This window comes from Crocuta crocuta, unplaced genomic scaffold (genome assembly GCF_008692635.1).
Source record: "Crocuta crocuta isolate KB4526 unplaced genomic scaffold, BGI_CrCroc_1.0 scaffold16, whole genome shotgun sequence".
Taxonomy (NCBI): Eukaryota; Metazoa; Chordata; class Mammalia; order Carnivora; family Hyaenidae; genus Crocuta; species Crocuta crocuta.
Genome location: NW_027531893.1, coordinates 178,259 through 204,378, shown reverse-complemented (window position 1 = coordinate 204,378; position 26,120 = coordinate 178,259). Strand labels below are relative to the sequence as shown.

The 26,120-nt window shown below is 37.1% G+C and overlaps 1 long non-coding RNA gene across 1 annotated transcript in view; it reads right to left on the bottom strand.

The window, feature by feature from the left end:
• LOC144239297 (uncharacterized) overlaps positions 1 to 21,709 on the bottom strand; it is a 280,545-nt gene extending 258,836 nt beyond the window's left edge. The window contains exons 1-2 of the long non-coding RNA XR_013337369.1: positions 21,672 to 21,709; positions 16,625 to 16,868 (exon numbers count right to left, since the gene is read on the bottom strand). This is a non-coding gene — a long non-coding RNA (uncharacterized LOC144239297). The remainder of the gene's footprint in view (positions 1 to 16,624; positions 16,869 to 21,671) is intronic.
• Between the last annotated feature and the right edge of the window lie 4,411 nt (positions 21,710 to 26,120).

Here is a 26,120-nt window from a genome sequence, read left to right as displayed (position 1 = left end):
TCTATAATACCCACTGTTAATAGAAAACTGTCAGACCCAAGCACAGTTGCCTACTGGTGATGATCATTGATCTGTTCTTATGGAAAGACAGAGACTTATTAATTTTGGACACCATTTTGAAGTAGGTTTTAACACGCTACCCCATCAGTCAACTGCAGAATATTAATCAAATTCTAGCTTTTTTTAGTTTAAGATGGTTCAGTCCTTTTCAGATTAGATACTGGGAAGGGATATGTAAGATTAATGAGGGACCTAAACTGATATTAAAGTGCTAAAAGCTATACAGAACAGGGATCCAATTACTTTGGGCTATATCCAAGTTGTAAGCCTATTCCCTCACATGAGAAACAAAAACAAAATAGAGTAATATTTATTAACATTTGAAGACCCCAGTGACCAAAAGAATTCAAATATATTTGTAAGTGATCTCAAAGCATGGACAATTGTACATACTGTGAAATTTCTAGCACTAATTTTTTTCATGTTTATTTCTTTTTGAGAGAGAGGCAGAGTGTGAGCAGGGGAGGGGCAGACAGAGAGGGAGACACAGAATCTGAAGCAGGCTCCAGGCTTCAGGCTCGGAGCTGTCAGCACAGTGCACGACAGAGATCTTGAACTCACAAACCTCGAGATCATGACCTGAGACGAAGTCAAACACTTAACTGACGGAACCACCCAGACACCCCTCCAGCACTAATTTTTAGTTCATATGTAGCAATCACTCTAAATCTGTTTAAAGTATTTTCACTTGCTATTTTTAGAAAAGAAATATAATGTGAAAGAACCTGAGATCATTTTAAGATGTTAATGTTTAAAGAACCAAATAGAAATTCATCAACCTAAGGAAAAACAAGAGATTTGAGAAAAAGGAAGTTTGAAGAACAAAATAAATATGTGTGAATATGGGTGAGAACAAGCATAAAGTGGTTTACAAAGTTTGGAATATTACAATCCACCTCCAATCATTTCTATCTGCACTACAGAAAAAACTGCAAAGAGAAAATCACCTGATGTTTTAACGAAATCTCAGTAAAATTTATCAGTAAATTAAAAAGGTCACCACGAATAACACATTTCCCCAGCTGTGTGTGAGGAGCCTAAAGTTATGCATGAGTGCCATGTGATGTTACACATTTGCGGTATAGCAACCTGACTTAATTTGGGCAGCTGTAACAGTTTACCATAGACTGGGGTGCTTAAACCAAATTTATTTCTCACAGTTTTGGAGGATGCAAGTCTGAGATCATGGCGCCAATACAGTCAGGTTCTTGTGAGGGCTCTCACCTGTGTTCCAGATGGCTGACTTCTCATTGTATCCTAACATGGTAGACAGATGAGTGAGCTAGCTCTCCGCCTTCAATTTATCACTGCATGATTCCATTTGCGAGGTCTCCACCTTTATCACTTAATTATTGCTCAAAGGCCCCACCTCCAATACCACTGAAGCAGTGGGGATTAGATTTCAACATATGGACCCAAGCATTTAGTCCATAACATAGCTGTTGACTCATGAGAAAAATAGGGACAAATATATATTGGAACCAAGGAGAAAATCAGAGTAAAAATGTGAACTAGAACAAAGTTACTGGAGCAAGAATGTTGATGTTTATCTTCCATATAGTGGATGAAGAGGAACTGAGTGAACCAAGAAAGAACCACTAGAAGAATGGCTTTTGGAATTTAACCTTGGTTTGAAAGATAAGGAGAGAACTGACTGTGTTGCTCTGCAAGTAGAATTCACAGTGAGGACCAGTTCAGTTTTATTTTGTTTTGTTTTTTATTGAAGTTGAGCTTATAGGTATAGAAATAATAGTACTATTTTGAAATAGTTGTTATACTGAGAATTCAATCAGAAAAGGACCTTACTTTTTCACCAAACACTGGTAGTTAAGAGAAGTAGACAAGTCTAACAGAGAAAGAAACATATAATAACCAATAATTCAGAAATTTAGTTGATCTCTGCAGTTGTACTATCTGTCTATATGCTTGCCTACCTTGATGAACTCTGAATATTAACATTTTTCCCAGCGATTCTCTCCAATTCATGAAAGGCTAAATTTATGATCTTATGAAGATACCCCTGGGTAGTTGGTAAGAGGAGATTGAGGGGAGTATGCAAATTACTATTGAACCAGACTATTGTCTAACTGTCCGCCACTACCTCTCAAAATTTCCTAGTATCATCGTTCTGGATATATTAAGTAATTATATTTTCTTACCTCCCTGAGGTTAGAAATGGACATATGATTCAAAAAAAAAAAAATTAGAATGCAGGTGGAGGTGATATGTTTCACCCCTGGGCAGAAGTATTTAATTGCAATTGGAGACTTTTCAGAATTTTCTTCCTTGGCTACTGCAATCACAGAAGCAGATGTTGATACTGAGATGCAAAGCTGGGCTATCATGTGGAGGACAGGTGTCTGGAAGGTTACCGGAGGTACAGTGCACTCTGAACAAGATTTAAACCTTTGTTTTTAGGCCACTGACATTTGGGGGTCATTTGTCACTGCACAATAACCTAGCCTATCCAGACTAATACAAGCTCCAAGTTCCCCAAAGACTCAGAATAAACAAAAGAAACACCTTAGTTCTTTGGAATCAAAGCTGGCAGACAATGATGTTGGCAGGTAACTTTATGTTAGAAGATTCATTTGCAACTTTATCACTGACATTTACAAGACTGCCTTTTAGTAGTAGGTATTTATTAAAACACAGCCCTCAGTGCAACTATATACTGAAAATTGTGTGCCCAATAAAGTTAGTTACAAAACAACTGTCCTGTTGAATGCATTCCATATACCCGCTCACCTCTACTTACTAAGCTTTCTTTGAATTGCAAATCTTTTAAAGGAAAGCCAACGTAGCCTAAGACCCTAGGATTTCTTCAATGTCCTTTAATTTAGATAGAAAACAGGACTTTATTTTATTTTCCACCTTTTATTCATTTCATAGGACTTCTTTCTAAATACTTTTGCTATAGATCCGGGGTCAGAAAGATAAATGAGCAAGGTAATAAATGTTTTCAGTTTTGTGAACTATATGATGTCTGTTAAAACTTCTCAATTCTGGCATTGTATCAGGAAAGCTTCCACAGATACCAAATGGATTCCCTATTCACAAAAATTAACAACAGGCTGCTTTTGGCCCACAGATAATAGTTTGCCATATTGTGCTTTAGATGTTACTTCCAGTGTATGTCACATCCATATAATTCCATATTATCAGCTATCATTATGGCTTATTTTGGGACTACATTAATTAAATTGCCATGTCATCTGACAATTTATCTGATACTCTTCACAATCATGAAACAAAATACATACTCTATTTATGCTCTGGGCTTAACATCTTTTTAAGAAAATAATTTCATACAATACTAGTTCTGGAAGGGTAGATGTAAAAAAAGAAACTAAATAGTATATCTTTGTAGGATATTCACAAGCCATTTTTGCCCAATATTATATTTTAAATGGACATCTTTTATGGAAACATTTATTTTTCCCTCATACGGATACCAAGAGATAAAAATCTTGGTGAGATAAAAGAAAGAAAGAGATGATAGTAGTCAGTGCAGAACAGAGTGGATCTGTAAAACTGTTTCAGAAAATGAAATCATGACTGACATGATCTAACATCTCTCCCTCAGGAAAATACTAGCCCATATCAATTTAGGTCTGTTTTTATTAGTTCAAAATAAAATATCTCTGTTGTTGGAGACTGTTGGAAAGAAGAGGAAAGAAAGAGAAAGAAAAAAATGCATATATACCCAAGTCTCCTAGAAGGAAAATAAAATAGTTTTACTCTTTTTAATTTCAATCTCAAATTAATTTATTTTAATGCAATATATATATTGTTAAGTTTCTATTTGAATTTCAGTTAGTTATCATAAAGTGTAATATTACTTTCAGGTGTAGAATATAGCAATTCAATACTTCCATACATCACCCTGTGCTCATCACAGCAAGTGCCCTCCTTAAGCCCCATCACCAAATTTACTCTTCGTCCTATTCACCTCCCCTCTGGAAACCATCAGTTTGTTCTCTATAGTTAAAAGACTTAGTTTCTTGGTTTGCCTCATTTCTCCTCCCCCCGCCCCCCACCAATGCAACATATTTTGAATTGCTGGGGCAAGGATGTAAACAAGGAAGCCAGCTATAGCAAATGAATTCAAGCACAAAGTTATGTAAAAAGAGGAATTATGCTAAGACCCAAGACTATTTTGTTTTCTGCCTCAAACAGCATGCATATGGGCAGGGGGCAGGGGGAGACATATATGTATCACACAGTAGTGCAGGGTCTCAATGAGCACATGCAGAACACTAATTAAAATCAATTTTATTGGCTTATAAAAGATATATGAATGAACTTTGTCTTTTAATGTACTTCGTTCGTTTGTTCCTGTATAAACCCCTGAATATACTCATCAGTTGATTTCTAAAGAAACTGGGATAAGTTCTCCACCTGACTGCTTCATTGCTCACTCAGGATATAACCAAGGACAAGACCTCCTTCAAAGGGAAGAAAATAGATTGGTGCAGATTGGAATGGTTCAAGCAGGAAATAGATTGTAATGTGCCCCTGTGTCCCAAAAAAGAGTGGAAGCACTTCTTTGTTCAGGTTACTCTGACTGCAGTGTAAGTGCCACATAGCTGGAGATGTCACTGAGGCTGAACAGGACTGAACACTGAACGCAGACTGGCCAAGAGATGTGTACACAGTCTTTGGATCAAACTGGCTCATCTACTACAAACTGTATGAGCTTGTGCAAATTAATCATTAAAAGTTTTGGCTTTTCAACTATTAGGTTGAGCTATATAAAACTGCCAATATTTGACTTTTAATCTACAAAATTAGCAATTTCATGATTCATCATCTGCATCTACATCATTCTATGGCTGTGATTAAGTAACATGTTTCTGTAAATGTACAGGTACAGTATAAATGCATTTGTAATTTTTCTACTTCCTCTAAGAAAAACTATTGATTAGAAGTTATTATTTAATAATAGCTACAATTCATTTTAATTGATTTATATACACATATTAATAATTGATAAGTATATATTTGTCATTCAAGAAATATAAACTGTACTGTAGAAAATTAATTTAATAATGTGTATAAACCTAAAGCTTACTTCATCATTTTTTTAAAAGTTTTATTTATTTCTAGGAGAGAGAGAGAGAGCGTGAGCAGGGGAGGGTCAGAGAGAGGAGTCACAGACTGAAACAGGCTCCAGGCTCTGAGCTGGCAGTCAGCACAGAGCCCGACGCGGGGCTCGAACCCACGAACCGCGAGATCATGACCTAAGCGAAAGTCGGACGCTTAACCGACTAAGCCACCCAGGCGCCCCTAAAGTTTACTTCATCATTGGTAGAGCCTTTGTCAAGAGTCATGTCATCAGGCTAGACATGTCCTATGCAACAACATGCTCCTCTGTAATGGTTTGATACACCTGTTTACACCTGCCTTATTTCAGGTTAGCAGGCATTTGTAAAGTTACTTTAATAATCCTGGCAAGCTCTGTCAAGATGTTGCAACAGTGACTTCACTTGGACCTCCATCTGCATGAACAAGCCTCCAGAAATATAGCAGAGCTCCATTATTCATTGAAATGGGATCTGTACCTTACACAGACATTCAGCTCTGATAAAGCCCAGTTATACAACACTGAAATGCTCAGAAGATGTTTGGCTTAAAAAATATACACATTCATAAAGTAATTTAATTCTTTTGATAAGGGTATATTTGGTATATTTGTGCATTATTATAAAACCTGGGAATTTTGGTCAAGGACTCATTTGATAGATATTAATATTAAATAAATCCAAGGTGAAGAATTGAGAGTTCATATGGGGAGAAGACTGAAGCAGGACAACAGAAAATGGTCACTAAGTCTCTAGGGTAATTAAGAAAGCCCAAATGAGTTGTTTTAGAACTGAAGAAACAAAGATTATCCATAATTAATAATGAGATGTGACAGATTGGCTGGTAATGTTTATAATTACAATTAAACCACAAAAGGCACCTGACTTCCACTGGAATGTGGCAAGTGCTTTGTGGTTGCAATGCATCGCCTACTCAAATTTCTCAAAATGTTTTTTAGATACTCCATTAGGTTAAAAACACTCAGGAAAAACATTTACAGTCATAAAAACACATCACCCTTCTCCTCCTTTATATCTGGAGTTTACAGAAGGTGACATCAGTGAGAGAGGCTATACATCTCCACAATTTCAATCATACTCTACAAACTAGAGGATGTTGAATATTCTACTCTTTCATCCTCACCTATTTCACAAGTCTCAGACTGTTCTGGAAATAACTGGAGTTGTAGCCTGAACACTAATGAATTTTCTGAACCATAAGACCCATTGGAAACGAGGCTGAGACTAAAAATCTTGGCCAAATTTTAAAACGTATGTTCATTGACTTAATTTCCCATCAGAGAGCCTCTTCTTGTGACCTTGTGAACTTCGCCCACTTCCTACATTCCCAAGGTCCTTCTTATATCTTAAGCAGCCATTGTCCAGAATAGGGTAATTTAGTATCCATTTTTAATTTTACAGATTATTTTTTAAATGTTTCTTTATTTGAGAGAGTGAGAGAGTGCACACGTGCACACGAGTGGGGGAAGGGCAGAGGGAGAAGGAGAGAGAGAATCACAAGCAGGCTCCATGGTGTCAGAGCCTGATGCAGGGCTCAAACTCAAGAATCATAAGATCATAACCTGAGCCCAAATCAAGAATTGGACGCCCAACCGACTGACTCACCCAGGCACCTCTAGTGTCACAGATTATTTTATCATGATTTTATAGTTTATAATTATGGTAGTTAATAGAATAACATTCACTTTTTGTAATAATTACATTTTACTTTTAAGAGAAAGTCCAAGAGTCACTAATGATGTAAGTTTTAGGTTTTAGGCTCTAATATTGGATATTTATTGGTAGATATTTTGAGAAATTTTTGAAGCATCTTAGTGATATGGCCCTATATTTCTGACCTATGTCAGGTCACTCCTGTTACTAATCAATCAAGAAACATTTATTTTGTACCTAGTAGGAAGGTATATGCTGTAGAGCATTACAACATAAGATAAAGTTCATCTGAAAAATACCTGATTTTTCTTGAGCCTTCTAAGTATCATGGTGTCATTTGAGAATGCCCAGCTGCTGGAGGAAAATTGCCCAGAGGCCAAAAGTTGCAGCTTGCAAAAATCTAACCAAAGTACAAACGGAGCCTTTGGCATTAGCCACTGAATAAGACTCCAGAAGAGATCTTACTCTGAAAGCAGAAGTTCCCCAGAACAGCTTTACCTTGAGAAGCACAACAAAAAAGGAAGGAAGCATGTGTCACAAAAAGAAAAAAAAACTGGATTTTACAGTGTGTCTCTTGCCAAATATTTTGTGGAATAAGCATTTGAGGAGATTTAGGGGGTGGGGAGACAATTCCATTTTCCTCCTTCTTCCAAAAACCCTGTTCTGCCTGCATTTCTGAAGGTAGTTTAGCTTGGTAGTCTAAGGTCTAAGGAATAAGTATGGCAGTGCGAGTCATTGCCTGAGAAAAACCCTCCCAAGGCCACCTTCTCCTTCACACATCCCTCTATAACTAAATTCATGCTAAAAGGAATGGCAATAACAGCATGAGTGGGAAAATAATGTAGAAATTGCTGCAACCCATGGAGTGTACAACTGTGAGTAAAGTGAACTTATTTACTGGCAGTGAGGTTATAGGCTGATGGCCTTTGGAACAGGGATGACAAACAGACTGTCCGTGGGACAAATTTAACTGATAAATGGGATTTAAATGTGTTTATTTTCTCAGACATGTAATTAAAAGCAGACATATTCTTCTGAGAGAATATAAAAATTGTACCTTCCCAGACAGCAGATTTAAGGCTTAAATGTTTGCCTTTGCAATCATTTTTAATATTCATTTTTAATATAATATTCATTTTTAAACCACCATATCTTTAATTTATTTCTAAGAGGGGAAAAACATTAATTTTATTTTATTTTATATTATTTAAATATAATTTATTGTCAAGGTAGCCAACATACAGTGTACACATGTGCTCTTGGGTTCAGGAGTAGATTCTCATGATTCATCACTTACATACCACACCCAGTGCTCATCCCAACAAATGCCCTCCTCAATGCCCATCACCCATTTTCCCCTCTCCCCTGGACCACCCCTATCAACCATCAGTTTGTTCTCTGTATTTAAGAGACTCATATGGTTTGCCTCCCTCTCTGTTTGAAACTATTATTTCCTCTTCCCCTATGCTCTCTGTTAAGTTTCTCAAATTCTACATATGAGCAGAAACATATGATATCTTTCTCTAACTGACTTTTTCACTTAGCATACTACATTCCAGTCCCATCCACATTGTTGCAAGTGGCAATATTCCATTCTTTCTCATTGTCAAGTAGTATTCCATTGTATATATAAATCATATCTTCTTTGTCCATTCATCAGTTGATAGACATTTGGGCTCTTTCCATAATTTGGCTGTTGTTGAAAGTGCTGTTATAAACGTTGGTGTACATGTGTCTCCATAGATCAGCACTCCTGTATCCTTTGGATAAATTCCTAGTAGTGCTATTGCTGGATCATAGGGTAATTCTATTTTTAATTGTTTGAGGAACCTCCATACTGTTTTTTCAGAGCAGCTGCACTAGTTTGCATTCCTACCAACACTCCAAGAGGATTCCCTTTTCTCTTCATCCTCTCCATAATCTGTTGTTTCCTGAGCTGTTTGTTTTAGCCATTCTGACCAGTGTGAGGTAGTATCTCAATGTGGTTTTGATTTGTATTTACCCTGATGATGAGTGATGTTTAGCATTTTTTCATGTGTCTATTTGCCATCTGTCTTCTTTGGAAAAGTGTCTATTTATGTCTTCCACCCATTTCTTCACTGGATTATTTGTTTCTCAGGTGTTGAGTTTGGTAAATTCTTTATAGATTTTGGATACTAACCCTTTATCTGATATGTCATTTGCAAATATCTTCTCCCATTCTGTCAGTTGCTCTTTGGTTTTGTTGATTGTTTCCTATTCTGTGCAGAAGCTTTTAATCTTGATGAGGTCCCAATAGTTCATTTTGCTTTTGTTTGCTTTGCCTCTGGAGACATGTCTAGTAAGTCACTGCAACTGAGGTCAAAGAGGTTGCTGCCTGTTTTCTTCTCCAGGATTTTTGATAGTTTCTTCTCTCACATTTGGGTCTTTCAACCCTTTTGAGTTTATTTTTGTGTATGGTGTAAGAAAGTGATCCAGTTTCATTCTTCTGCATGCTACTGTCCAGTTCTCCCAGCACCATTTGCTAAAGAGACTGTCTTTTTTTCCATTGGATACACTTTCCTACTTTGTCAAAGATTAGTTGGCCCACATTTGTGGGTCCAATTCTGGGCTTTCTATTCTATTCCATTGGTTTATGTGTCTATTTTTGTGCCAATACCATGTGCCATACTTGATGTTTACTACAGCTTTGTAGTAGAGGCTAAAGTCTGGGATTGTGATGCCTCCACTTTGGTTTTCTTTTTTAACATTACTTTGGCTATTTTGGGTCTTTTATGGTTTGGTACAAATTATAGGATTGTTTGCTCTAGCTCTGAGAAGAATGCCAGTGCAATTTTGATTGGGATTGCATTGAATGTGTAGATTGCTTTAAGTAGTATTGACATTTGAACAATATTTGTTCTTCCAATCCATGATCATGGAATGTTTTTCCATTTCTTTGTGTCTTCTTCAATTTCTTTCATAAGTTTTCTATAGTTTTCAGCATACAGGTCTTTTCATCTTTGGTTAGGTTTATTCAAAGGTATCTTATGGTTCTTGGTGCAATTGTAAATGGGATCAATTTCTTGATTTCTCTTTGTGTGGATAAATTACCATTGTATAGATATGCAACCAATTTCTGTACATTGATTTACTATCCTGTGACTTTGCTGAACTCACATATCAGTTCTAGCAGCTTTTTGGTGGTCTTGTGGGTTTTCCATGTACAATATCATGTCATCTGTGAAAAGGGGAAGTTTGACTTCTTCTTTGCCAATCTGGATGCCTTTTACTTCATTTTGTTGTCTGATTGCTGAGGCTAGGACTTCCAACACTATGTTAAACAACAGTAGTGAGAGTGGACATCCCTGTCATGTACCTGATCTCAAGGGGAAAGCTCTCACTTTTTCCCCACTGAAGATGATATTAGCTGTGGGCTTTTCATATATGGCTTTTATGATGTTAAGGTAATGTTCTTTTATCTCGACTTTCTTGAGGGTTTTTATTAAAAAAGGATGCTGTATTTTGTCAAATGCTTTTTCTGCATCTGTTGACAGGATCATGTGGTTCTATTCTTCTATTAATGTGATGTATCACATTGATTTGCAAATACTAAACCAGCCCTACATCCTGGGAATGAATCCCACTTGATTATGGTGAATAATTCTTTTAATATACTGTTGAATTCGATTTGCTAGTCTCTTGTTGAGAATTTTTGCATTTGTGTTCATGAGGAATACTGGCCTGTAATTCTGCTTTTTAGTGGGGGGGTCTCTCCTTTTAGTGGGGTCTCTGGTTTGGGAATCAAGGTAATGCTGGTTTCATAGAATGAGTCTGGAAGTTTTCCTTCAATTTCTATTTTTTGGAATTGCTTGAGAAGAATAGGTATTTACTCTGCATTAAATGTATGGTAGAATTCCCCTGGGAAGCCATCTGGCCCAGGACTCTTATGTGTTGGGAGATTTTTGATAACTGATTCAATTTCTTTGCTAGTTATGGGTCTGTTCAAATTTTCTATTTCTTTCCATTTGAATTTTGGTAGTGTGTGGGTGTCTAGGAATTTGTCCATTTCTTCCAGGTTTTCTAGTTTAATGGCATATAATTTTTCATAGTATTCTCTAATAATTGTTTGTGTTTATGTGGTTGTGATCTCTCCTCTTTCATTCATGATTTTATCTATTTGGGTGCTCTCTCTTTTGTTTTTAAGAAGCCTAGCTAGGGGTCTGTCAATTTTGTTTACTCTTTCAAAAACCAACTTTTAGATTCATTGATATGTTCTATTTTTTTTTTTTTTTGGATTTTATATTGTTTATTTCTGCTCTGATTTTTATTATTTGTCTTCTTCTGCTGGCTGTGGGGTTTCTTTGCTGTTCTACTTCTGGTTCCTTTCGATGTGTGGTTAGGTTTTGTATCTGGGGATTTTTCTTGTTTCTTGAGGTAGGCCTGGAATGCAACATATTTTCCTCTTAGGACTGCCTTTGATGCATCCAAAAGGGTTTGGACTATCGTGTTTTCATTTTCATTTGCTTCCATATATTTTTTAAGTTTCTTCTTTAATTGCCTGGTTGACACATTCATTCTTTAGTAGGATGTGCTTTAACCTCCATGCATTTGGAGACTTTCCAAATTTTTCTTGTGGTTTATTTCAAGTTTCATAATGTTGTGATCAGAAAACATGCATCTCAATTCTTTTATATTTATTGAGGGCTGTTTTGTGACCCACTATGTGATCTATCTTGGAGAATGTTCCATGTGCACTTGAGAAGAATGTGTATTCTGCTGCTTTGGGATGAAAAGTTCTGAATACATCTGTCAAGTCCACCTAGTCCAGTGTATCATTCAAGGCCACTGTTTCTTTATTGCTTTTCTGCCTAGATGGTCTTTTCATTGCTGTAAGTGGAGTATTAAAGTCCCCTGCAATTACCATATTCTTATCAATATCATTGCTTATGTTTGTGATTAATTGATTTATAAATTTGGGTGCTCAAGTTGGGGCATAAACATTTAAAATTGTTAGCTCTTCTTGATGGCTAAATGCAATCATTATTATATAGTGCCCTTCTTCATCTCTTATTACAGCCTTTAGTTTAAAATCTAGTTTGTCTGAAAAAAAAGTATGGCTACTCCAGCTTTCTTTTGACTTCTAGTAGCATGATAGATGGTTCTCTATCCCCCCACTTTCAATCTGAAGGTGTCCTCTGGTCTAAAATGAGTCTCTTCTAGACAGCATATAGATGGATCTTGTGTGTGTGTGTGTGTGTGTATGTGTGTGTTTCTTTTATCCATTCTGATACCCCATGTCTTTTGATTGGGGCATTTAGTCCATTTACATTCAGCATTATTAATGAAAGATATGGATTTAGTGTCATTGTGTTATCTGTAGGTTTCATGCTTGTGGTAATGTCTCTGGTCCTTTGTAGTCTTTTTAGCATTCCACTCAGAGAGGCCCCCTTAGGGTCTCTTGCAGGGATGGTTTAGTGGCCATGAACTCCTTCAGTTTTTGTTTGTCTAGGAAAACCTTTATCTCTCCTTCTATTCTGAATTATAGCCTTGCTGTATAAAGGATTCTTAGCTGTATATTTTTCCTATTCAGCACATTGAATATTTCCTGCCATTCCCTTCTGGCCTGCCAAGTTTCAGTGGACAGGTCTACTACTACCCTTATGTGTCTACCCTTGTAGGCCAAGGTCGATTTGTCCCTAGCGGCTTTCAGAATTCTCTCTTTATCTTTGTATTTCGCAAGTTTCACTAATATGCCATGGAGAAGACCTATTCCTGTTCAATCTGAAGGGAGTTGTCTGTGCCTTCTGGATTAGGACGTCTGCTTCCTTCCCCAGATTAAGGAAATTCTCAGCTATAATTTGTTCAAGTAAACCTTCTGCCCTTTTCTCTCTCTTCTTCTTCTAGAACCCCTATGATATGGATATTATACATTTCATTGAATCACCTATTAATTGTCCCCTCATGGTTTAGTGTTTTCTTATCTCTTTTTCTCAGCTTCATCATTTCCCATAATTTTATCTTCTATTTAATTTATTCTCCCCTCGGCTTCTTCCCTCCTTGCTGTCACCACATCTAATTTATTTTGCATCTCATTTACAACATTTATTTTAAAAAAATTTTTTAATGTATATTTACTTTTGAGAGAGAGACAGAGGTGTGAGTGGGGAGGGGCAGAGAGAGGGACACACAGAATCTGAAGCCAACTCCAGGCTCTGAGCTGCCAGCACAGAGCCCAGTGCAAGGTTTGAACTCACAGACCGCGAGATCATGACCTGAGCCAAAGTCAGACACGTAACCGACTAAGTCACCCAGGTGCCCCTCAGCATTTGTTAATTCATCACAACTATTTCTTAGTTCATTGATCTCTGCAACAATAGATTTTCTGCTGTCTTCTTTCCTTTTTCAAGCCCAGCTATTAATCTTATGACCATTATTCTAAATTCTTGATCAGGTATATTATTTATATCTGTTTTGGGCAATTCTCTAGATGTCATTTCTTCCTGGAATTTCTTTTGAGGAGAAGTCTTCCTTTTCATCATTTTAGTTAGTTTTATGTCTTTTAATAGCTTGTTATATGTCCTGCATCTGGAGTACTACTATATTAAAAAGGGCTCATACACTGTCCAGGGCCTGGCCCTTCGAGAGGTATTTTTGGAGTGTATTGCATGCTCCCTGTCTTTGTGACTCTGGTCGCTTTTATCTCCCTACTCATAGTGGTGGTTTGGACCTTCCACCAAGGTATGCTTTGTTTGTTGATGTAATGCTGGAAAAAAATTTAAAAGGGGGTAGTGGTAGAAGAAGCCTCATCCCATACAAAGAGAGAAATGACAGGTGCAGGGGAAAAAGAAAAGAAGAAAAAAAATTGAGAGGGATACAAAAGAGGAATAAAAAGAATGATTAAAAATGTCTGCTTAAGCAAACCAACAATCAGACTAGAGAAGCGAAGGAAGAGGAAAAAAGGAAGAAATATATATATATGTTATATACAACATATATGTTATATATATAATATATATAATAAGAATTGAACAAGAATCAAATCAAATCAGAAAATGCAAAACCACTGGACAGAGATCAGATGGTACCTTGGAACTGGTGACTGTGCTGATCTGGCAGAGGGGCCACCTGGTTAGGTCAGTGTCAATCTTGCTCTGTTAGATACACATTTACCAGGCATGGAGGAGTGTGGTTTGGTGTAGGTGGGTCCCGCCTCCACTGTGAGCCCTTTTCCGTTCCCTGAAGCCCCACCTTGTTGGTGATGGGGGGAAAATGGTGACACCCCAGTGTCTCCTCCCGGGGTTGGGTGGCCTATCCCACTCTGTTCAGGCTGTCCTCACAGTGCTGCAGGAGTGCAAGCACACCAGTTTGTCCCACTCCATAGTCTCCCGTGCCTCCCAGGTGGTCAGTGGGATTCAAACCCTAATGGCTTAAAGGACCCCACTCTGCACCCTAGTTCCGAGGTAATGCCTCTCCTCCCAGTCCACTGACCAAGGGCCTCTGGCTGGTGGGCGCATGCAGGATCTTTTGTCTTTGGAATGATTATATGCCTTCTTCCCACAGCACTCAAGGGAGAGGACTTCTCTCCCTGACTGCGCCTCTGAGCTCACTAAGGACCTAGGACCGGCTCCCCCTGCTCCCCAGGCACACATACAGGGTGGCAGGCCCAGTCTGGAGAAAGCCCGCCAATCCTGGATTGAGTTAGAAACTGGTTCTTTCTCTGGTTTTTCTGTTCTCCAGTTCATGGGTTTTCTCTTATCCAAATACAATCCTACACTTCCCCAGCCTCTCTTTCTCTTCCTTTTGTCTCTCCTTAGAAGAGGATCCCACCCCTCCATGGCTATACTGCCCGTTTCATCTCTCCCAGTTCACAATCATGCACCAATGGACCACCAAAGTTGTCCCCGTGGGCCCCTGGAGATGTTTCTGTCACTCAGTAGTCCAGATTCCTGGAATTCCAAGTCTTCTGGCCTCAATACCTACTGTGTTTGAGGGAGGAGGGAACTTCGGGTCCCCCTACTTCTTCACCATGTTCAAAAACAGTAATTCTAAAATACTAAGTGTTAATGCCCAATTTTATGTATAAGCATTATGTGACCTGAATCTTTGAGAAGGTTGTTTGAATTATATGGTAGGAATCCTGCCAGTAGAATTTTGGATAACTTTTTTAAAATCCTCCTCCACTAGCTTGGAGAGAAAAAACAATATTGTAGTATAAGCAGCAAAAATAGTTTAAAATTAAGCTTAAAATCATGGCCCACACAAAATTATTGGGGGGGGGGAGTCTTAGATAAAGAAACAATTTGTATGGGGAAACAAAAACTATAGAAACTAATGAGGGTTTTTTTGTTTTGTTTTATAATATTTTACTAATATGTTTTTTGAAATATGTTGGAGGTAATTATATACTTTTATTATTGAAGATTTTAAAAATACCTGTACTTCTGCTCTTTTCAATATATGATTACAGTTCTATCTCAAGTGTGATTAAAAACAGTTGAAAACCAGTAATCGCTGATGTTAGTAATAATCCCTTTTACTCCTAAGTAATGTTTTCCTCTCATTATTTCCTTACACTGCCTTGTTAATTATCACTTTTTACTGTTTAAAAGTTTTTCCTTAGGGAAAATAAAACAAAGAGAGGAAGAATTTAGCTTGAAAGTATAATTCCTTATTTTCCTTCTTCCAAACGTTGACCTAATTTTATGACACCCATTTTGCAAATTGTAACAAAATCTAGTTCCTTAATCACCTGAAATACCAGATGGAAGTGTACAAACATGGCTCAGTCCATGGCATTATGTTCTTCATATATCTATATACTCAACTTATTTGATTGCTTTAAATTAAATGTATTAAAAATGGGAGCATGAAAAGGAATGTAATTGCCATCCTTAGAAAACATCTAAGTCAGTGTCTTTTATTTGGTGTCTATTCCTTTCTCCTTTGAATTTTGAGATGTGTTCTCTCTGAGGTTCTTCTTGTTTTCTCATGCTAGACATGAAAAAAAATATATGACAAACATGCCCTGTTCTGCAATAGGACAGAATAGCCTAATTGGTCTAGAGTTTTTCTGGGTCCCGGTGTTAGCAAAACTTTTAAGAGTAAGATGGACACCAAGCTTGTGCAATAATCTAAGCTTAAGTGACCTGCCTTCCATTTGATTACCCAGCAAATATATAGCCCAAAGGGAAGATTTGATTTGGTCCAGGTTGCCTTACTCAATTCCAGGATGTCCTTCCCAGAAAAGTTTATGCTAGGTCAATTCACTGGTGCTATACTTCTGTTGTGATATACCTTACTGTTTAGGTTTGCCTTTGTGACAATTGTGAGTTTGTTGCTAGAAAGCTAAACTATTTTATTCCCTACATGTTTCAAATATCATGATATAATATACCAAAAGGAACTATTTGGAGTATGTATATGTTAGGATTCTTCAGGTGAAAATAACAAAAAATCCATCATGTTGGTCTGAACTCAGTGAAACACATATCAGAGTTCAGGCCTACAGAACTGTAACAGACTAATTTCATATTGGATAAGTCATTAAAGTTATGGTAATTTGCTATAGTAGCCACATAATACTAACATACTGAATGAGGACACATGGGTTGGACAAATTTAGACCCACTGCTGAACATATCACATTAGCAAGGGAACGGCTATGAGATGGTCAGCTGAGGTACAAGTTAAGTAACCAAACAAATTATTCTGGAGAGAAAGATGGGGTAAGAATCAATGAGCCTCCCTTTGGAGCTGGGAGAAGCAATCCACATGATTCGTGGCTGTTTAACAATAAAGAACAAATGTGGATGAGAAGTCTAGAATATGTTCTTTAGTACACTTACCTCAGAAGGGACGTGAAACTGGCAGGTACTTTAAAAACTCAATGGTCTGTTCAGCTCAAAGGTTATTCAGAAAAGTGGTTCTTTCTTTTCTTTCTCAGAGGGGTATGGATTAATTTTTCTTCCATGTCTTACAACTTCTCTTGATCAATGTATTTTTAATGTCTGAGGAGGCTGTAATTTGTCACAGGATCTGTCTGAAATGAGGTGAATGATGTTTCATGCTTGGAGACTGCTTGCTCGGTGCCTAATGGAGGAAAGAATGAGTCAGTGGAAGAAAAACAAGGCTGAGACACAACTATGACCAAGTGTTTATGGGAGTACAATGTTTTTTTAATACTTAGAACAATATAAGATCATAAACTCATGAAAAATATTATACCAACCTATTTAAATTTATTATATAATTCTTAGTTCACTGAGGTATTTCAATAGTTCCTTAAATGTGTATTAACAAAGACCTATTTTCTAACTTTTAATGCTTATTTCCATTTCTGGCATACACTAAATGCTCTATAAATATTTGTTGTCATTAATGCTATTTTATCTATATGAGTATCTGCAGTATATAAGATGACTCATTTCTTCCTGAGTCATCAGGACGAACTTCTGAGATGTGAGGAAGACTATTTCCCTCCGAAGGTAAAATTAATGTCAACCCCAAATAGGAAGCAATAGATCATTTCGTAGACATGTGGGAACAGGAAACTTGGCTACAAACAGCATTCAATTTAACCAGTGAAGTTAACACAGAGGTATATAGAAGTAAACTCTTGCAACTTATCTACCACTGTCCATAGGATAGAGAATCAGAACCTGAAGGACATGGGTATTTCAGTCCTGAAAGGACATCTGCCCAGGCACCTTCATGGACTAGAGGAGCTAGGCTTCAGGACCTGTTATTTTCTTTCACTACGGTTACCAATGCAAATCCTCAGATTCTTTGACCTTAGGACACAATACCATAGAGGCTTTGAGAATATGCTTACATGGTCCCAAAAATACAAATTAGTTTATATTCTTGTCATATCTGAGCCAGTGGCCTTCTCTACCCAGTCACATTGTCTTGGGTAATACTGAAAGAGTTCAAGGCTGAAAAACAGATTTTGGACTTCAGCAAATTCAACTCTATAGGGTTTCTTGGCTGATGGCACACCTCTATGAGCCTTTGGCCTTTCTAGTCAAAAAACTCTACAACTTGTTCAATAAACCTTGGAGATGCAACCTAATTGTTTCTATGGAAAAGTGTGTATAATATAAGTAACTAATTTTTAAAAATATAAACGCTTTTGGAATATTTTAAAGGCAGGAGTTGTCTATACATACTCTATAGTTTTAGGGCTGTGTGTTAGAATATGTGACTTTTCATATTCTAATTTTTATAAAACATGGTAAACTATGAATGTGGCTATGTCTCTGTATTTTTTCAAAATAGTTCAGTAATCATAATATCTTACCATGGTTCTCAGTTGGGTACCACTCCACAGTTTCTCAGAGTCATTTGAAAATGTGGGAGGTAGGGATACAAAGGGAGGAGTTTTCTCTTGTCACCTCTGTTAGGGGAGGGTGGTATCTAGGACCTCACGGGTCAGATATAGTCAACTTGCTGCAGCATTGGGAGAGTAACACATAAGAAAGAACAACAAAAAACTGCCTTGCCCCAACAGCAATTATATTTCTGTTGAGAGACATTTCTCCTGTTTTTTTTTTGTTTTTTTTTGTTTTTTTTTTTATGATGTTAGGATTTACTGTGACTTTCTAAGGTTATGATTTAAAACAGAAAGACATTGGAGGTCTGAGTGAATTTCCCAATATTAGATCAGAAAATAGTATTATCAGCTTGACTTTTTACTCCCATATTATTGTACACAACATTGGGGTTGGGGAGGTAAATGGGTGTGGGTATAGCTGGCTTTCTATGAGTTTCTTTACTTTTCAAAAAGCTCTAACAATAAAAAATATTTCTTCTCCTTTTTCAATGGCTGAAGGCTGATAACGTAGTCCTTGGGTCTATAGGAAATGAAAATCTTCTACACTTTCTAGTTAATTTGATCAATTGAAACAGCCAAGTCAGATACCTCACCTTGGTGACAGGGAATTGCAGAACTGGAAACAAAGTCCCAGTGCTCACTCAGCTTGGCATGGATCAGTCACTTTGAGACTTAACACATAATTATTCACATAACACTTCTTTCCATTAGAAGAAACCGTCCAAAGGTGACAGTATAGGGGAACCTCTGATCACCCAGGCATTTTCTCAACCAGATCACAAAGACCAGCATTATATGCACACTTTGCTGATGTAGAAACAGGTTGAGATACAAATAGGGACTGATCAAATATCAGAGCAGGGCTGACCATTTACACAAAAGCATTCATTCCAGAGACAGATGCAGCTGGTCTCACAGGCCTGCCAGAGACAAAGGCTCTTCAGCTAAAATCCTTTATGAGTGAGGTTTAAACAATCATACAATCAGTTGGCATTACAGCATCCAATCTTTTTTAACTCGGTGACCAAAGATCAGTCCCAACCAGTGAACTTTCTAATTGTTGTAAATGTCATGTTAATGCCTGGCTTGTCCTGCCCCAACATTTTCAGGAGATAAAAGTTAATTCAGAAACAAAGTTCTCTGGAAGTCAGAGAAGCCTTTTAAAGAAACATTGAGAATTTGTAATCTCTTGCCAAAATGAAGAAGAGAAAAAGTTACATTTCTGTCCAACAATCTCAAAATCAGCAAGACAAAGAAAAATAATCCAACCCCCAAAGCCAACAAAAGGCCCATTTACTATCTGACACCCTGGGTGGACTTTGAAGCCACACTTCTCCAACAATCACTGCATTATGTCCATAGAATAATGCCAACCTATTAATGTGGGGTTTGTTCAATCAATTTGGAATTCAAATCAGAGTAAATCAGGATAGAAGGCTGCCCTAACACCAAGCCACTAAAGCTAATCAAATGTAGAGACACAAAAAACAAACAAATAAAAAAAGTCTTCATTCCAGGAGCAAGGAAGGCAAGATTAAAACTTAACAGAACTAAAGACCTGTCCACATTAACCTAACCATAGGATACAAAAGCATATTTTCAAAATAAAAGAAAACATGACCTTCATGACTTTCAGGACTCAAATGTGACTCATGTTGTCCCTCCTGTCCTCACACTAAGTCACAAAAGAGCATATTCATCTTTACAAACTGTTCTTAAAATGTTTAGACTTTAAACTTGAAATGTCAATGTGATACAAACAAGCTGTAGAGAGACTTTAAATATGTCTATATGTTTAAAACTTGTTTTTAAACAAAAACACAGGTGCATTTTTAGAATGACTAAAGCACATCTCAACACAATTTCCTATTACCAAAATGTTTCATGACTTAGGTCACTGTAGTTAGGTCATCTTTGAAGTGCTGGTAATTACAGCCCACTTAATTGGTAAACAGAATTAGAACAATAAGATATTCAGGAATAAAAGTCATTAGTGGAGGAAGAAGATAGAAGAAAATTTTGATTATATCATTTTTATAAACTTTGAAATCACAAATTCTTCTAGATATTTCAAATGTTCTCTCTCTCTCAGAGACACTGTTCCCATAAACTTCCAAATTCTGTCTAAAGTAAACTTTCAAATTTTATCAAGTTCAAAATATTTAATTAGGGAAAAGAAATCCTAGTCGACTTAAATTTCTAAATACATTATGAACACAAATACAAATAAGAATAAAATTACAAAAGACTATTCTTAAAACTCAGGAAAATAAATGGTTAAATAGAAAATTTTAAATATGTATGGTTATGCTTAAATTCAGCATATAAAAAGTATGAAACAAACAAATCACATGCCTGTGCATATAGCAAGACATTCAGTGTGGAAAGTTTCTATGGATGTCACAGAAGGTATTAAAATATGAGTTATTTATGTCTCTTAAACATTTAAGAAAAAATATTTAATTCAGTTTGCAGAATTGATAATAATTGGACCAGTAGGGAGGTGAAATGTCATTTAATAGCTATATGATTGATTATAAAGTATTATTAGCTCAGGAGAACACTCACTTTGAGATTGATTAAGGAAAACTGTTTTTTTAAATCGGTCTTTAAGTTCTCAGCCCCTGAGCCAAAAGACTTCTAATCCTCTACAAATGTACAGAATGCAATGGAGAACTGATTTAGCACCAAAGTTCTAGGAATCAAAGATATCATAACTATGATAGTAAATAATAATTATCTTCTACTTATACCAATACAATCTCTTCAATCAATGAATTATTACCCTATTTCAGATTGCAATATTTGGGGTGCAAATGGGGAAACGTAGTTCAGCAAAATGTAATGAAAAATCAAGACTGAAAATTGTGAGGCTGTTACATTCAAATATATAGGAAGTCAGTTTTCTGATCACAGTGATCTCCTATGAACCACAGAAGGGCAGTCTAAGGTTGATAAAGTGAAGTTATTCTACCTACATGTAACAGGAACCCACTGTAGATGAACAGTTTGCTTCATACAAATCCTGGTCTCAGGCTACTTTCGACTGCCTTGGCTTTCTGCATGCCAGCCTTCTTTGGCCTGTCTCAGTTCTTGAACTGGCTCTGTTCTGTCTCCACAAGAAACCTTAACGCTGTAGAGCAGTTCGCCTTTTTTCATGGGAGATACGTTCCAAGGCTCCCAGTGGATGCTTGAAATCATAGTGTATATACACACATATAATTTTATATAAAATGTATTTTATATATAATATATATTATCACACATATGTACATATATTTTATATATCAATATCGTAGTTTATATATACATATGTCTATGCTGGATTTCAAGCATCCACTGGGAACCTTGGAATATATATATACACACACACACACATATATGTACACACCTATCATAAACACACCTATACACCTATAATACACACCTATAATAAAGTTTAATTTGTAAATTAGGCACCTCAAGAGATTAACAGCAATAATAACACAGAACAGTTATAAACCATATACTGTAATAAAAGTTATGTGAAGTTGGCCTCACAGCGTATATTCGCAAAATACCTCGCTGTGCTGTCCTCACCCTTCTTCCGCGGATGACGTGAGATGGTAAAACGCCTACGTGCTGAGAAGCGGCGTGGAGAATGACGTGAGCACGCCCGACTTGGCGTTAGGCTACTATTGACCTTCTGCTGATTCGTCAGGAGGATCATCTGCTTCTGGAGCGCAGTTGGCGGGAGGAACCAAAACTCGAAACTCTCGAAATGCAGACAGAAAGTGAAACTGCTTTGCTCCCTCGACCCAGGCCCATCCCCCTTCAGTCCTTTCCTAGCCCTGCGTCAAGGAAGCCTTTTCCAACACGACCCCTAGGTCTGTTTCCCCTATTACATACTCTCAGAGCACTTTTCTTTCGGAACTTTCTGTCTCAGCATTACTCATGCTTTCAGTAAATATTTAACTGAGGAAATAATGTTTAATACCTGTAGGTGCTGCCCGTGGTGTAAACTCCAAAAGGGTCCGAATTGTATCTAATTCATATATTGTTCGGTCTCTAGGATTTAGCACAGTGTCTGGAAGCTAGGTGTTTAACTGAATGAATGGAGTGAATGAGGGAAGGAAAGAAATGGGCGAAATATTAAAGTGGCTTTTTGTGGGGCACCTGGTGGCTCAGTGGGTTAAGCGTCTGACTTTGGCTCAGGTTATGATTTCACAGTTCGTGAGTTCAGAGCCCTGCTTCCGGCTCTGTGCTGACAGCTCGGAACCTGGAGTCTGCTTTAGATTCTGTGTCTCCTCTCCCTCTCTCTCTCTCTCTCTCTCTCTCTCCCTCTCCCCCCTCTCTCTTCTCTCTCTTCTCTCCTCTCTCTCTCTCTCTCTGCCTCTCCCCTACTCAGTTAACTTCTTAGAGAATTCGTTCTGTATATATAAAGAAAGAGCTGGGAAATACTGGATGATTTTGAGTAAGGTAATTTTGAGATCATTTTGGGTAAGGTAACTCCAGTCTATTATGTAAGCTCTATTTTGGGTAATTTCAAATGAAAAAAATGGACAGTATAAGTAGCAAAGCAAAACTGGATTTAAGTATTCTTCAACTGCATTCACTAAAAGACCAGGCCAAAGGAAATATAGCAAATATTTTTCTCCTCTCAGGAGAGAGAGAGTACACATAAAAGATGACTGGGACATTGTAGAAACTTTAACATGTTTTTTTTCTTCCTTTTTATGAAAAAGGTTAGCCATAATTAGATATGCTGGGAACGTGCTTCGTAGAAAAAGAACATAGAAAGCCAAACCAACAGAAAGTAATTGAAGAGCACTTTAAAACACAAGATGAATTCAAATCATCAAGAAGAGACTTTAACCTGTTATCTTGGAGGATTCTTGAAGACTAGAAAAGGCCCATCTATTTTTTTTTAATTTATTTTTATTTTGATAGGGAGAGAGAGTGTGTGTGCACCTGCCAGCAGGGGAGGGGGTTGGGGGCTTGGGGGAGAGAATCCCAAGCAGGCTCCACACTGTCAGCACAGAGCCCAGTGCAGGGCTCAGAACTCAAACCGTGAGATCATGACCGGAGCTGAAATCAAGAAGAGATGCACTGACTGACCCACCCAGGCATCCCAAAAGCCCATCTAATTTTAAACTTAGGGGCAAGGTTTGGAGAAGAATATTTACTGAATAGAAGTATCTTAAATGTTTCTCAGGGGAACCAAGCTCCCTGGCAAACATTTTCCAATTCAGGACCAGGTGTGATGATAGGGGAAAATTTGCTACATCTGCTGCTAATTGAGACATACTATTTGAGTACGGGATAAAGGGAGGGCAGGGCCTCTCCTGTGAACACAGGACATTTGGAATGCCAAAGACCTAAGTTTAAATAACTGCTTGTTCGCTGATATAAGTTTTAAGAATATGGACTAGTCTGCAGGAATTTAAGTTTGTGTTTTGAATATCTGATGATAAAGGCATCTTCTGTAGGGTCAGACCAGTTCTTAACCCACATAGTCCTAAAATGGAACATTCTGGTTGACACAAATAATGTTAAGCATTCTTAAGTAACTATGAAAGTGAGGAAATACAAAGCTGGGGGGTTTTTTTTGTTTTTTTTTTTTGAAGTTCATACTGCTGCTAGTACATAATAATAATATTGATAAGATACAGTAATGGTGGCTAATACTCAATGAATGTTATTCTACAAAAGACTGTTCCATGTATGTATTAATTCATCAACTCAATATTGTAGGTCCCTGAAAATATCAAACATGAGAGAATATTCGTATAATTATAAATTAGTCACATGTTCTTGGAAATTCTAAGGAATTGTAAAAGGCTAGAATGAACAGAAGAGGAATCATCACAGTTATTTGAAACATCTCGGGCCATGTTTCTCCAAGAGATGTCCCCAACAGAACCAGTCAGGTGCTTAGCCCACCATAGACTTAATCAGATTCAGATCCAGTGGCTCAGAATGAACTTGGAAAAGAGATAGTGTCTCATGTGGCAAATAATGAAGCCAAGACTGTTCACAGGATCAGGAATTTTTTGAGTGTGATATATTCAGAGTCTGAAACAGAAATTCCTATATGAAAAGTCTGTAAGGCTTAAGTGAAGGATTCAAATGTAATAATTGCCATACACATCATGAAAATAAAGTAGTATTTTAAAATCTCTCCACAATTTAAAGCCCAAATCAAGATAATTTTGCTCATGAGTTCTGCTGAATATTTAAGAAGAAATAATAGCAACTCCTCAGAAATTCTTTCAGAAAATTAAGAGTGGAGCATTTCCCACCTCATTCTTTAGAGTCAGTATTACTCAGGTAATAAAACCAGAGAAGGATATCACAAGGAAAAACATACAAACTATAGACCAATATTTCTCAAAACACGAAAGAAGGAACAAATACGTCACTGGCACTTACATCCTTCTTTGGGTTTGCTTTCAGGAACCCCACCTAAAATAAAAGTAATGCTTCAGATTTGAAAAGAACCAAGAGAGAAGAGGAGACGGATAGGGAAGGGAAGTTTTATAAAGGAAACTCCTAAAAAGGACATTATTGGACATAATTTGGAAATTTGAAAATGCACTGGATATTAGGAAATATGACAGTTTCAGTGTCTAATTTCTTGGCTCTGATAACAATGTGAGTTCAGCAGGCAAATGTTCCTGTTCTTAAGAGATACGTGATGAAGTGTTACAAGTGAAGCATCACTAATATCTGTAACTTATTTTCAAACAGTAAGGAAAAAAAAGAGAGCAGGTGTGGAAACTGCTAATAATTTGTGATTCTGGGTGAGGAATGAATGTGTTCATTATTCTTTTGATTTTTCTATTGATTAATTTTTTTAAATAAAATTGATTAGAGAAGTACAAAAACCACAGATACCACTACATACCTATCAGAATGGCTAAAATTTTTAAAAATTAAAAACTGGCAAGACCGATTACCACTGACAATATGGAGAAAGTCGGGCAGGCTCTCATACATTGCTGGTGAGAGGGCAGCATGGTATAGCAACTTTGCCAAACAGTTGTTCTTTTTTCATAGTTAAGAAATAGACTTACTGTATGACCCCAAATTTCCTCTCCTAGCTGTTTATCAGAGACATGAAAACTTCTGTCCACATAAAAAGCTATCCATCAATGTTTATAGTGACTTTATTCATAATAAACTGGAAACTGGAGACAGTGCAAATGTCCCTTAACTGGGAAAGGCATACACTGTGATACATCAATACAATAAAATATTACTTCACAATAAAAAGAAAGAAACTACTGATACACACAGCAACATGGATGAATATCCAATATATTATGCGAAGTGGAAAAAGCTAGACTCAAAAGCTATATATTGTATAATTCCATTTAAATGACAGTCTGCAAAAGGTAAATTATGAGAACAGAAAACAAATCAGCAGGTGGGCTGTGGGTGAAATCGGGAGTTGGCTACAAAGACACATGCCTCCATGTGTCTTTGGAGACTTTCTAGAAGGATAGAACTGTTCTATAGAACTTTCTAGAATGATAGAACTGTTTGGTGGTGGTTACATGATGATATGTGCTCAGGACCAAATGCTAAAGGGGGTGAATTTAACTTATACCTTAATGAAAAATTATCTTAATTTTAAAACTAAATAAATAAATGTTATTTAAAGAGTCATGTCAGTCCTCTCTCTAAAACCATCCAATGGAGTCTTAGCCAGAATAAATAGCAAAGTCACTGTAATAGCTTATAAGGTCCTATATCATCTGGCATCCCTTTAGCTCTCTCATCTCATCTGGTACTTTTCTTCCCCTCCCTCAATCTATTCGAGCCACACTGGCCACTTCACATTCCCAAAACCTATCAAGCATGTTTCCACCTCAGAGCCTTTGTGCCTCACCTATTCCCTCTGCTCTTCCCCCAGATAGTGATATAACTTGTTTACTCTAATATCACCTTTACAGTAAAGTCTCCTTCATAATCCCACCTCACACTGGTACTCCTTTCCTCCATGTTACTTTTCATTATCAAACATA